At 38.4% G+C, this 13,723-nt stretch overlaps 1 long non-coding RNA gene across 1 annotated transcript in view; it reads right to left on the bottom strand.

Moving 5' to 3' along the window:
* LOC132363644 (uncharacterized) overlaps positions 1–13,723 on the bottom strand; it is a 121,149-nt gene that overhangs the window by 43,521 nt on the left and 63,905 nt on the right. Inside the window, exon 2 of the long non-coding RNA XR_009502627.1 lies at positions 6,658–6,796. This is a non-coding gene — a long non-coding RNA (uncharacterized LOC132363644). The remainder of the gene's footprint in view (positions 1–6,657; positions 6,797–13,723) is intronic.

The raw sequence follows: 13,723 nt of genomic DNA, 5'->3' as shown, positions 1-13,723 counted from the left end.
ATTCTGTGGGAAGAAGTGAGAGAGTGGCATTGACATATATACACTACCAAATGTAAAATAGATAGCTAGTGAGAAGCAGCTGCAAAGTACAGGGAGATCAGCTCAGTGCTTTGTGACCACCTAGAGAGGTGGGATAGGGAGGGTGGGAGGGAGACGCAAGTGGGAGGGGATATGGGGATATATGTATACATATAGTTGATTCACTTTGTTGTATAGCAGAAACTAACACAACATTGTAAAGCAATTATACTCCAATAAAGATGTTAAAAATAAAGATATGTAAAAAGCAAATAAAAATAAACATTATATTTGTTTTCCAAAAAAATAAAATAAAATAAAATGTATCCTGAAACTTTATTCTTTGCCTGATAAATGAGTTGCCAATATCTTCTCCCAATATATGACACGTCTTTTTGTCACAATGAAGCTTTTATTATTATTAAAAGTTTTTATTTATTATTAATGACAATGTAGTTCAAATTTGTCATTCTTAAATTTTTGTTTGTGTTTTTTTCTATCTTAATTAAGGAACAACTACTTATTCCAATGACATTACTTTTTATTCTAATAATTTAAAAGTTTTGTTTTTCAAATTTGAGTCTTCAATCCATCTGGAGTTGTTTATGTATAATATGAGGCACGTATGTAACTTAGTATTATATATAGAACATCACAGTAGTAGCAGAAGTTCCATCCTTTCCCCAGCTAACTGAAATGTCATCTCTGTTACAGGTCTATCTCAAATATGTACGTGTGTCTTTTTAGAATGTGCACTGTGTTCATCCCTGAATGAAGGTCTCAGTGTCCATCTGGTATCATTTCTCACCAGCTTTATGGAATTCCTTTAATGTTTCATGTAGTGAAGCTGAAGCTGTGCCACTGACACATTCTTTCGGCTCTTTTTTATACTAAAATGTCTTTATTTGCCTTTTTCTTAAAGGATATTTTCACTGGATATAGAATTCTAGGTTGATAGGTATTTTGTTTTTGTTTTTCCTTTCAGCACTTTTAAATGTTGTTCTTTTATCTTCTCTACATTATTTCTCTTGAGATGGTAGCAGGTTTTTTTTTTTTAAGATTATTTTTCTCTTCATTTTCCCTCTGGCTGCTTTTAAGATATTCTATTAATCTTTGCTTTTCAGCCACTTGCTTACGATGTGCCTAGGTGTGGTTTTCTTTGTGTTTATTCTGCTAGAAATTTTAAAGACTTTTGGAAATGTGAGTTTAAAATTTTCATTGAATTTGGAAAAATTTTCTCTATTATTTCTTATTTTTAAAATAAATTTATTTATTTATTTATTTTTGGCTGCGTTGGGTCTTCATTGCTCTGCGCGGGCTTTCTCTAGTTGCAGTGAGCAGGGGTTACTCTGTTGCGGTGCACGGGCTTCTCATTGCGGTGGCTTCTCTTGTTGCGGAGCACGGGCTCTAGGTGCATGGGCTTCAGCAGTTGTGGCTCATGGGCTCTAGAGCGCAGGCTTAGTAGTTGTGGCACACAGGCTTAGTTGCTCCGCAGCATGTGGGATCTTCCCAGACCAGGGCTCACACCTGTGTGCCCTGCATTGGCAGGTGGATTCTTGACCACTGTGCCACCAGAGAAACGCCCGTTATTATTTCTTCAAATGTTTTTTTTTCCACCCCACTGTCTCCTCTTTTTTTCTGTGTCTCTAATGATACATATATTTTCTTCTTGTCCCATAGGTCACTAAGGTCTTGTTTATTATTTTCACTTTTTTCCCTCTGTATGTCTAAATTTGAATAGTTTCTACTGACCTATTTTCAGATTCACTAATATTTTCTTCTGTAGTTCTCAAGCTACTTTTAAGCCCATCTAACAATTTTTTAACATTTTAGAGATTATTATTTTAGTTTTAGAATTTCTGTGTGGCTCTTTTCTGTAGTTTTTGCTTTTCTGCTGAGCCTGCCTGCGCACCCTCTCATTATGGCCAGCTTTTCCTTTAAGTCCTTGAACATACTTCTAATCATTGTTTTAATGCCTTTGTGTGCTAATTCCAACAACTGCCTCATCTATGGCTGTTTTTATTGACTGTTTTCTATCCAAGTTTAGGTCACATTTTCTGACTTCTTGATATTTCTAACAAATTTTTATCATATGGTCAACTTTATGGTTGCTCCATTGTGAGAGTTTGGCTTATATTGTCTTTCTTAAAGGAGTGTAGAATTTTATGGTGGATCAGCTTGATCCTACTGAAGCTTGATTTTAGACATTTTAGGATGAGTCTAGATAGCCCTTACTGTGGGGCGAGAGCAGCTCTGCTAAAGGCAAAGTATTTTTGAAGCTTCAGTTGAATGCCTGGGTTGTTCATGAGGTCTCTCCACTCTGGCTTGTCAGAACTCCAATGTTTTAATGTGTCACTCTTAGAATCCCTGATCTCTTCACTGTCTCCTAGAAACTGTTCTCTGCAGGCATCCTTGAGTCTTGCTTTGTGCATTCACAGCTTACTGTTCGGCTTAAGAGTCCAGAGGACCCTTATAGAGATTTTGGGGGTTCTTCCTCTGCACAACTCTCTCCTCCTGGCACCCTACTCCCATAAATTCCAGCCCCAAACTCCATATTGCATTCTCCATCCAGGCCTATCATTGCTGTCTAATAGGTTCCTACTTCCTGTTTGAATGGAAAGTGTCCTAGTCTGGAAAGAGTTGGGTGAATGTGGGCCTCACCACATCCCTTCACTAGAGGATCAGAGCCCAGTGCTGCTTTTTATCCAATGTCTGGGAAGAGTGTCTTCATATATTTTGTTTTATATGTATTTACAGAGGGAAGATGATTGTGATCCTCATTACTCCATTACTGCCAGAATCAAAGGTGTCTACTTATGAATTTTTACATCTATTATATCTAAATTCCTGTCCCTTCTTTTATTCTCAGCATTATAATTTGTGCTACCTCACCTTTTTTCTTCAGCAATTTAAGTAGAGTCTGCCCTTCAGACTCAGATGGAGCTACACCATTGGCTCTCCTGGTCTCCAGCTGAAGATCCTGGGACATCTCAGTCTTCATAGCCCCATGAGCCAATTCCTTATAATAAATCTATCTATCTATCTATCTATCTATCTATCTATCTATCTACCTACCTATCTATCTATCGTGGTTTGTCTTTTCATTCTCTTCACCATGTCTTAGAGCAGAAGTGTTTTAATCATAATAAAATTCTGCTTATCAATTTTTATTGTTTTATCAGTCATGGTTTTAGTGTTGTAGTTAAAAGTTCATCTCTAAACAAAAGTTCACAGATTTTTCTTCCATGTTTTCTTCTAGAAGCTTTATAGCTTTGCATTTTACATTTATCTCTATGACCCATCTTGAGTTATCTTTTGAGGAAGGTGTAAGGTCTTACCCAGGTTTTTGCTGTGCATGTCAATATCCAGTTGTTGACATACAGCACCATTTGTTGAGAAGACTATGCTTTCTCCACTGCATTGCCTTTTCTCCTTGGTCAAAGATCCATTGGATATATTTGTGTGGATCTCTTTCTGGGCTCTCTATTTTGGTTCATTAGCCTGTTTGTCTATTCTTTTATCAAGACCACATTACCTTGATTACTGTAGCTTTATAGTAAATCTCGAAATCAGGTGTTGTGGGTCCTCCACCTGCATTCTTTTTCATCAGTGCTTTACTTCCTTTTTTTCCTCTCACCATCCTGCTCTATGCTTCCCCTTACCACATTCCAATTAGCATCGGAATCTTCACCTTGTGTTCTACTTATGGAAGACCAATGCTATGGACTGAATGTTTGTGTCCCCCCGAAAGTCATATATTGAAGCCCTAACCCCATTGCATCTGTATTTGGAGATAAGGCCTCTAAGGAAGTAATTAAGTTTAAATGAGTTCATAAGGGTAGAACCCTGATCCAACAGGATTAGTGTCCTTATGAGAAGAGACACCAGAGCCTTCTCTCTCTCCCTCTCTCTCTCTCTCTCTCTCTCCATGCATGCACCAATAAAAGACCATGTGAGGACATAGCAAGAAGGCAGCCATCTACAAGCCAGGAAGAAAGGTCTTAAAAGAAACAAAACCTGACAGCTTTTTAACCTTGGAGTTTCAGCCTCCAGAACTGTGAGAAAAGATATTTCTGTTGTTTAAGCCACCCAGTCTGCTATTTTGTTATGGTAGCCGGAACAGACTACTACAACCAGAATAAGACAAAGTACAACTTTTATAAATATCAAGTAGTTGGATTCTGTTTCCTTAATCCAATCTGGTAATCCTTGTCTTTTAACTGGTGAGGTTAATTCATTTAAAGTTATTCTATCCCTGACAGTTTTCATTTCTATCACTTTATTTTATGCTTTCTATATTACATATTTTTCTTTTTTTTTCCTCTTTTCAAAACAAGTATTAGACTGATATATTTCCCTTAATTCATTCTTTCCTTCCATTGGTTAGGAAATTATACACTTAATCTTTATGATGTTATGGTTTATGGTTTGATTTTTAAAAATGCATGCCTTCTGAACAAAGTTCAAAGTGGATCAAGAATTTTACCACATTTCCAAATATTACAAGGACTTTAGAAACTTTAACTCTGATGGCCCCCCTTCTCTTACATGTCATTTTCTCAGATTTTTATTTCGACTTTGTTTTTATGAATCTCACATTGTTCATAATTATTTTCGTTTTTATATTGGTAACATGTGTTTAGGTTTACTCTATGTTTGCCCATTATTTTGTCCACTATTGCTTTTGCAAACCTCTCTTCCTTCTGGGTCCAATTTTCTTTTTTCTGAGGTAAATACTTTAATAATTGCTTTAGCAAGGGTATGTGGGTGGTAAAGTCTCTATGTCATTTTGTTTAAAATTGCCTTTATTATGCTTTCACTCTTGATTGATAGTTTGTCTGATTTATAATTCTAGGTTGACAGCTATTTTTTTCAGCAATATGAAGATATTAGCCAATTGTACTCTGGCTCTATTGTTACCATGAGGGGGTCTATTGTCAGTAGTTTTTCCTTTATTTATCTTACTTAAAACTTTTTATTCTGGGACCTAAGTATTCATGCTTTTCATCAATTTTATAAAATTCTCAGCCATCCTCTTGATACTATTTGACTCTTCATTATTCTTTTTCTTTTCCCTCTTGAACTTTTAGTAGACATATATTAGACCTTCTCATTCTCTCTTCATGTCACTGAATCTCACTTTCATATTTTTAATTTATCTTCCTCAATTGAGTTTTACTTAATTTCCTTAGATCTATCTTCTAGTTCAATATTTTTGCTTCAGCTGTTTCTAATATGCTCCATAAGCCATTTGGTTATTGCTTAATTTTAAAAGTTCCATTTGATTTATTTTAGTCTTCTTGATATTTGTTTCTTGTGTATTTCTTACAGTTTTGATTCTTCTCATTACCTTTAATTATTTGAACTCAATAATTTTATATTCTCCATTAGAATATGCTGTAACGTGAAAATATTGATCTTCTAACGCTGCTACCTGTTCCATCTTTAGTTTCTTACCCATCTTGGATTGTTTACTTGTGAAAGTTGAACTTGAGAGGCACTTCATTGGTGGGAGTCATGGAGCATGTATGCTTTGGAGTGGTGGGGTCTTTGTATCTGACAAGTGCCCCAGAATTATCATTGGTACAGGGGCACATTGGCGTTCATTTCTCATTGTGAGGATTCCTAAACCTTGAGGACCTTGAGGGTAGTGTAAACTCAAACCCCACATCTATGCCTGGAGCAGACCCAAAATATAAATTGCCCAGGAACTCAGGCAGAGACAGATAAACTTTCCTGTTGCCTTCCTGTGTCACTGCACACAGCATTTTCAGTCCTGTATTTTACTCAGGAACAGCCCTTTAAAGTTTCTAGTTCTCTCTTCATGAGCTTAAGGATTTATTCTGCTACCCTGAGGATCTTAAAATAAAAGCTCTTAGGGCGCTTGAACCAGCAAAGTCCCAACATCCGATTTCCCCCACACTCACTTCCACCTGGGGTTAACTGCCAAGGGAAGCCTCAGCTGTGCCTCATGGGATTGTGCTCTGTTTTTCAGATTACCTGCCACCTGAGAATTTTTCTTACTTTTCCTGTTATCTCAACTACGCATTTTGAATAATGTTATACTTTGTGTACTTGGGGGAAGGGGTTCAGGTAAATGAATTCACATTATTTAGGGAACAAGAAGCCCTGAATTTGCTTCTTTAAATGTCTCAAATTTTGAAGTTTGATGAAAATTATATGCCAGATCTGAAGTTACTTTATTATTTTGTCCACCTAAATGACACTCAAGGAAAAGTAACATACGTTTAATTACTTATTATTCTGCTGTGTTGTAATGATCACAGAGTCAGGGCTTGATGTTTCCCTAGAGTCTATTTTGTAGGAAGTATTTTCCTATATTCAGTAACCCTGTTAGTAGCTTGAATCACTGCACAAACACTCATGTTTCATTGAAAACTCAAGTTTTCATGCATATAAAGAAACTACATCCCAATTGAGGGCTCAAATTAACATGTGGAATACATTAATTAAGTATATTTTATGTTCACTAACTGTATCATACATTAATTTGAATTTATGCTTTTTACCCTGAGAATGTGAAACAAGATGGGGTTTCACAGCTGTTTAAATCTCCTTTAAAGAAGCAGAATTGTATTAATGAAACAAAAAGGAATATATTGGCAAGAGAAGACTCACCTTGAGTTGATAACACATGGATCAAATGCTTCTCTTTGTTAGTTTATGAGCATCTTTAAGGCAGGCAAAGTGATGTACAAATTATCTTAGAATCTCTGAAGTAGAGCATCAAGCTTGCCACATGATAGGTGGTAAATAGCTGTGGAAAGAAGAGAGGAGAGAGAGTGTGAGGATGGCAGGAAAGGAGGAAAAGATGTAAGGAAGAAAAGAAGAAAGGGAGGAAGGGAGGAAGGGAGGGAGGAAGGAAGCAGCTTTTGCCCATCACTATGATACCTATAAAGAAAGAGGAAACCTAACCCACTTCTAGAACCTGGGTGTCTGGGGCATAAATGCAGATGTCCTTAAGTATTACTTCAAATGTTTCAGTTCAGTGAAATCTTACATATTCCATCAACATGATTAAATATTTTAGCTCCTTGCAGCAAAGATTACATAAGAATCTCTTAAGCTACATGCCTGAACTGGAATTTGTGTTTTCAGTGGTGTATGGCACTTGAAAGTCTCTGTGAAGTTGAGGAGCATGCAGCCCATGTCAGCAAATCTTATCACTCCGATGAGTCAAATATTTCTCAGCTGCACCCACGTTTTGAGAGGACTGTTTCTTCCTTTCTTAATGACCTAAACTTCATTTTTATCCTGACCCATTTCTTATAAACTTCCATGTCTTTTCTTTCAGCAAAAGCTAAATTTCATAGACAGGATAGGATGGTAGAAAGCTCTTGTTTTCTTCCTGCTCTTGCAGAGACCTCATCAACTCTGTAAATGTTTCTCTTCAAGGGGAGGAGGTATTGTGACTGAACTGTACCTTCAATAAAACTCTTTCCAGCTCAGGGGGGAAATTTCCTTGGCTTGGTCAGGGCATTTTAGTCACACCCAGATGAAATAATGGATGTGAAAGCACTTTGAAAGTCAAGTATCTTGTCAAGCTGTATTAACGTGGCGAGTGTTATACTCTGCACGAGGATATGGGATGAGGATGGTCAGCCATGGGTAGACACACAGACAAAAGCTAGTGCAGCACAAAAAGGTAGTATCCATTCTGCTCCAATTGTTCCCTCCCTTAGTCCAGGCTGCCATAGAAAAATATCATAGATTGCATGGCTTATAAACAACAGAAATTTATTTCTCACAGTTCTGGTGGCTGGAAGTCTAAGATCAAGGCTCCAGCAGTTTTGGTGCCTGGTGAGAAATCACTTCCTGGTTCATAGATGGCTATCTTCTTGCTGTGTCCTCACATGGTAGAAGGGGGCAGGGAGCTCTCTAGGATCTCTTTTATAAGGTAACTAATACCATTCGTGAGGGCTCTACCCTCATGACCTAATCACCCAAAAGGCCCCATTTCCGAACACCATCATATTGGGGATTGGATTTCAACATATGAATTTGGGGGGACACAGACAATCTCTAGCCCTCCCAAATGTGCAAATCACTGCCCAAGAGTTTCAATATGGGGGAACTACCAACAGTAGAAAAGAAGAGGAATGTACCGTGTTCTGAGAGGAACCTCAAACAAGGAAAGATTGGGGCCATAGACCTGAGTGGACTTGGTTCTCCATTTGTTATGTTCCCTCTGGAGGAGAGGGTGGGAGGAGTAGGGTCCCCTGGTCATAGGATTCTGGTTGCTGTTGATGTCACTTCCTGCCTTGGCAAATTTGACTGGGAGAATGAGTGTAAAAAAGAACATGCTCTCTATTTCCCTCCTCCCACCATTACTCTTTCTTTCCTCATTTGCCCTACTCATCTTTCCTTTAAATATATTTTAAAAAATAATCTTTAATACAATTTTATTGGCTCCCCATCCAGGTAACAGTGTTTCTTCAAGTGTGATCCATAAACCTCTGGTGATTCCAGGGAATGTAGAGACAATTTGACAGTTTCAGAAGCTACAGCACTGATAATAAAATACTAATAATATCACAGCATAAAACGTTTAAGAGCTTATATAGTTGATAGCATATATTTTGCTTCATATTTGGCTAAAACCACTGATGTATAGAATTTGAATAATTTCTCAGCATAAGTGGAGCATATATGAAGAAGAAATGATCAACATATTTTTATTATGTTAATATTGAAAAGTCATGGTATAGAAAGATAACATTTTAAAATAGTTAGCAAAGAGTTAAATACCAAAAAAAAAAAGAGTTAAATACAATTCATGAGATAGGTGTATGGGATCAGTACTAAAGGACACCATTTATATATGCTGCTGTGAACATTAAAAGAGACTAAAGTACTTGAGCATTAGAACCCTACTGTTTGCAAAGAGAATAGTTGGCAGAATATTTCCTGATCTTGATCTAATATTGAAGTAAATGAGGAAAACTGAATACTATTATGTTCTCGCCAATAAGCATATATCTTTTTGGTTCATGAGCAAATACATAGGCATCTTGTATCAAAACCTTGCTTTTTTCCATTAAAGTATGAGGAAGCCAAAGGGAAATTTGTCATAAGAGTTTTTGAAATGAGGAAAGTGAAAACAATCATTTCTCCATGACACTAATGATGTCAATAAACACCATTTCAATGATTTCAAGGGTTTTTCTCAAGAGGGATATCTCAAAATACAGTCAATATCTTGAATAGCTGAAATTCATTACTTGTGAGCTGAAATAGCATAATTTTTAAGGCTAAGAAAATGATACCAGGATTTCTGATACAGATCAAATTGAGCTAAATGTTTGACTCTCTACTGATACTTTTTTTTTTCAAGATAGGGCTGGTGTTGACTATACTATTATATTATATATTATAACATATAAATATATAATATATACAAATTATATATATAATATATAATATTTATATTATGGTAGACTGTTAGGGTCTTGATGATAACGTGACATTTTAGTTACGGCTTGAAGGAAGTGCAAGAGAAGAGCAAGCCATTTGGATGTCTGGGGAAGAAAACTACACTCAGAGGGAACAGCAAGTGCAAAATTTCTGAAGCAGAAACATGCTTGGTGTCCTCAGGGGATATCAAGGAGGTCACTATAGATGAAGTACAGTGAGGAAGGGAGAGAGTAAGAGTGATGAAATCAGAGGTAGCAAAATATTGGGATAAAGTGAGGACTTTGGATTTTACTCTGAGATGAGAAGTTATTGGAGAATTTTGAGCAGAGGAGTGTTTATCTCCTTTTTAATGAGTTCACTCTGAACTGCTGTGTTGGGAATAGACTGAGGGAGGCAAAAGCAGAAGAAGGGAAATCAATTAGGAGGTTATTTCAGTAACTGAGGCAAGAGAAGACAGTGGCTTATACCAGAGCAGAAGCAGTTGAGGTGGTAGGAAATGGATGGAGTTTGGGCATATTTCCAGTCACTTATTCAATAAATGCTTATTGAACATTTACATACCTGGTACTATCTTGAGTACTGGAAATGCCATGCTGAGCCAAACAAACAAACAAAAACAAAAAAACAAACACAAACCACCAAGGTCTCTATTCTCTTGAGTTATGGTCTATTTGGTGATGGGAGGTTGGGAGTAAAAACAGGCAATATAGATGTAAACAAATAAGCAGGAATACATACTATGAAACAAGTTAACCAGTATAACGCGAAAGAGTGCCTAGGTGGGTGGATGGACTTTGCTACTTTGAATTGTGTGTCCGGAAAAGGCCACTGAGGAAGAAGTGACCTATCCACTTGGACCTGAGTGAGGAGAAGGAGACAATCAAGTGAAGATCTGGTGGATGATCATCCAGGTAAAATGAACTACAAGTTCACAATCAGAGAGCTTGCTCAACCAACAGACATAAATTTGGTAGTGTGGCTGGAGCATAGTGAAAGAACGGGAAAATGATAGGAAGTGAGATTAGGGAGGAAAATTACGTAGAACCTTGAGGGCCATAAAAAGGAATTTGGACTTTATTCTAAGTATTTTAGAAAGCCATTGGAAGCCTTTAAGTAAGAAAACGGTATGATCTACTTTATAGTTTTAGAAGATCCCTCTGGAAACTTTGCAGAGGATGGATTCTGTTGGAGACATACAAATGCAGAGCTCAAGTAAGCAGTCGGAAGCATGAGTCTGAGGCTTAGGAGAGAAGTCAGGTTTGAAGGTACAAGTTGAGGAGTAATCAGTGTATGGATGGCATCGAAAGGGAAGGATATAAGTGAAATGACTTCAAAGTGAGTGTGGGTGGTGAAGAGTCAGGACCCCGAGGACTGCCCGGTCTCTTTCAGAGACCACTTGTTCATCTGCTTCCTGTCACAGCAAGACTCTCTAGTTTTTACCTCCCACCCCCTCCTCAGCCCACTGCGATCGGACATCTCTACCCACTGCTTTACTGCATCTGCCCCTGTGACGCTCACCTTTCCCTCCCTGAAACACACAGCAAATGGGTTTTAGTGAATGAATAACAAGCAGGAGAATCGGGGAGAATGAGAGCATTAGAGCGACAGGACGCCAACAGAGAAAGAGCAATGTCTCCAAAAACTGAGGAGTGACAAATTAAAGTGTTGAGGAGGGTCTCCACCATATTTGAGAGAAAATTCCTACCAGAAGTACTGTGGCTTGGGTCTGACCTCTCAAATCTCAACTGCTTGCCTGTGTTTCTGATCACCATCTGCTCCTGAATTTCCCAAGGCCAAGCTTTACTACCCATCTCTGTGACTCCAAGTTGGGCCTCCCCAGGGCTGTGCCAGCCTGGCATGCCACCTGCTATCTGTTATCAGGCCTCTCAGACTCTACATTATTCTGCCTGCTAGACTGAACCTCTCTCTCACACCTACTAATACATGTCCCTTTCCCACCATCTCTTGTGTGGCTCTAGTCCTAATTCCTGATTTTGCTAGTCTGTGCATCTTGCAACAATTAATGAGGTCCTGATGAGCCATGTCTCTCAATGTGACATTTCCTATAACTATTCCAACTTAGTATCCTTTTACAGTATTCTTTAGGGTGTGGAAGATAGCTTACGAGTGCTGAGTTTTAAGTCCCTAACTTACTATGCCGTAAGAATTTGCAAACCTTAAAAGGTCTCTGGGCTCAGTTTAATACATACGTTGTGATGAAGCTTGACTGCCAGTGAAGCCTGCCCCTTTACAAAGCATGTACTCTCATATGTTTATCAAAATTAATAGAAACAGTGAGGGAAACAGGGACTGAAATGAGGAGCACTTGGTAATAAGGTCTTTTTAATATCTTGTAACGGGAAAGGCTGGACCGAAATTCGGTGGACAGTAAGGGCTTTGCTGCAAATTATAACTCTTCTCCCTGCTGCTTGGTAAAGGAAGACACAAGAGTCCTGAGGGAGTTACTAGAAGTTGAAAAGCAAATGTCACACTAATCTTGAAAAATCAACTTACAATTTAATATATATTTATTGAATTACAGTCTATTATTTATTTGAAGCTTGTTATGGGTTGAATTGTGTCCCCTACAAATTCATATGTTGAAATCCTAACCCTCAGGATCGCAGAATGGGAAAACAGGTTTGCTGCAGTTGTAATTAGTTAAGATGAGGTCATACTGGAGTAGGGTGGGCTCCTAATCCAATATGACTGGTGCCTTAAAGGAGAAATTTGGACACACACACAGGGAGGTTGTCATGTGAAGATGAAGGCGGAGATCTTCAAGCCAAGGAACACCGAAGATTGCCAGCAGATCACCTGAAGCCAGGAGAGAAGAATGGAAAAGATTCTCCTTCAGAGCCCCCAGGAGCCAACCTTGCCAACACCTTGATCTCAGACTTCCAGCCTCCAGAACTGCGAGACAATAAGCTTCTTTTGTTGAAGGCACCCAGTTTGAGGTACTTTGTTACGGCAACCCCAGCAAACTAATACAAAGCTTGAGCAGACATAAATTAGATTTTCTACAATATTTTGGTCACATTTTCCATCTTGCATTAATAAACGTGCAGCACAGTTTGTCCGCACTCCAGAATTTTGCTAGCACAAACACTCATCTCATCACAATCACCACGGGGAGGAAGAAAAAACAAGCCAAGCCGAGGTGTGTGTGCAAACACATGCTCGCTCTTCTGAAGAAACTGAAGGCCCACTTCTTAATTTAGGCGTATTTCCAAAGAGGCTGAAGAAAGGAAATCACATTTAAAACAAACATTTACCCCTGTTGCTAAGTAAATGCCTCACAACATTACTATAGTATCAGCCATGAAAATTAAGCCAGAATTATGCAGCTGGGTCTAATGCTGTCTATTCAGGCGCTAGTGATTGACAAAGAGAAATAGTTGCATTTTGTATGATAATTGATTGGGGATGTGCAGAATGCATTTCAAAACCGTGTCAGGACACTTTTGCATATCAGAAAACAATCTCATTAACACATTTCATGAGACGCTTGTGTAGTCAAGGAATTTTAATAATTCCCGAGGCCTTGGACAAGGAATACAATTCAAACCATTTCAGTAACAGAAAAAAAAAAAAAATCGATAATCTTTATATTGCCATTGGTAATGTCAAACTCATAATTCCACCTTTATTAATATTTCATCGTTTTATCGGAATAATTACTACTTTGTAGTATAAGTAAAATTATGTGCTTATGGAAACATGGACATGAGCAGCATATTTCTTCCATTCAGCTGACACAGTAGAATCTACTGAAATCGGGACTAGGATGACAGAGGGTATGCAAGAAAAATGCTGACATCTTATTTGTTGTTTCCAAATTTATACAAGACGCAAAGGGTAAAAACCAGCCCGAACAACAGGTAACCTCCTCAAGCTTGATCTGGTGGTTTGACTTCATGAAACTTGCACTGAACGCGACATTAGGCTTCGCACAGCTGACCAAGGACTTAGGAAATCACCGCTTCTATTCTGATGCCACATTCTTGATCTGCCCCACTCCCATCCCGCCTAGACACACAGGGCTCAAGACTCCTTCTGAGCAATTCAGACAGGATGGAGCAGCACATGGAATCCGCCTAGCAGACCCTAACCAGCCTGGTTTCCAAAGCCCGTCTGTTAGAACTAAGGTAAGGGTGAGTCATGGGGCCCATGTTCACCACCCAACCTGTTTGGGAGCATTGCTCTGTCATTTTCACAGCTAGACCTGCAGGCAACATGTGCTCTGTTATGATAGGGCAAGGAGTGCTCA

The sequence above is a fragment of the Balaenoptera ricei genome, chromosome 3 (genome assembly GCF_028023285.1).
Source record: "Balaenoptera ricei isolate mBalRic1 chromosome 3, mBalRic1.hap2, whole genome shotgun sequence".
Classification (NCBI taxonomy): domain Eukaryota; kingdom Metazoa; phylum Chordata; class Mammalia; order Artiodactyla; family Balaenopteridae; genus Balaenoptera; species Balaenoptera ricei.
This window is presented reverse-complemented; position numbering and strand designations above follow the sequence as displayed.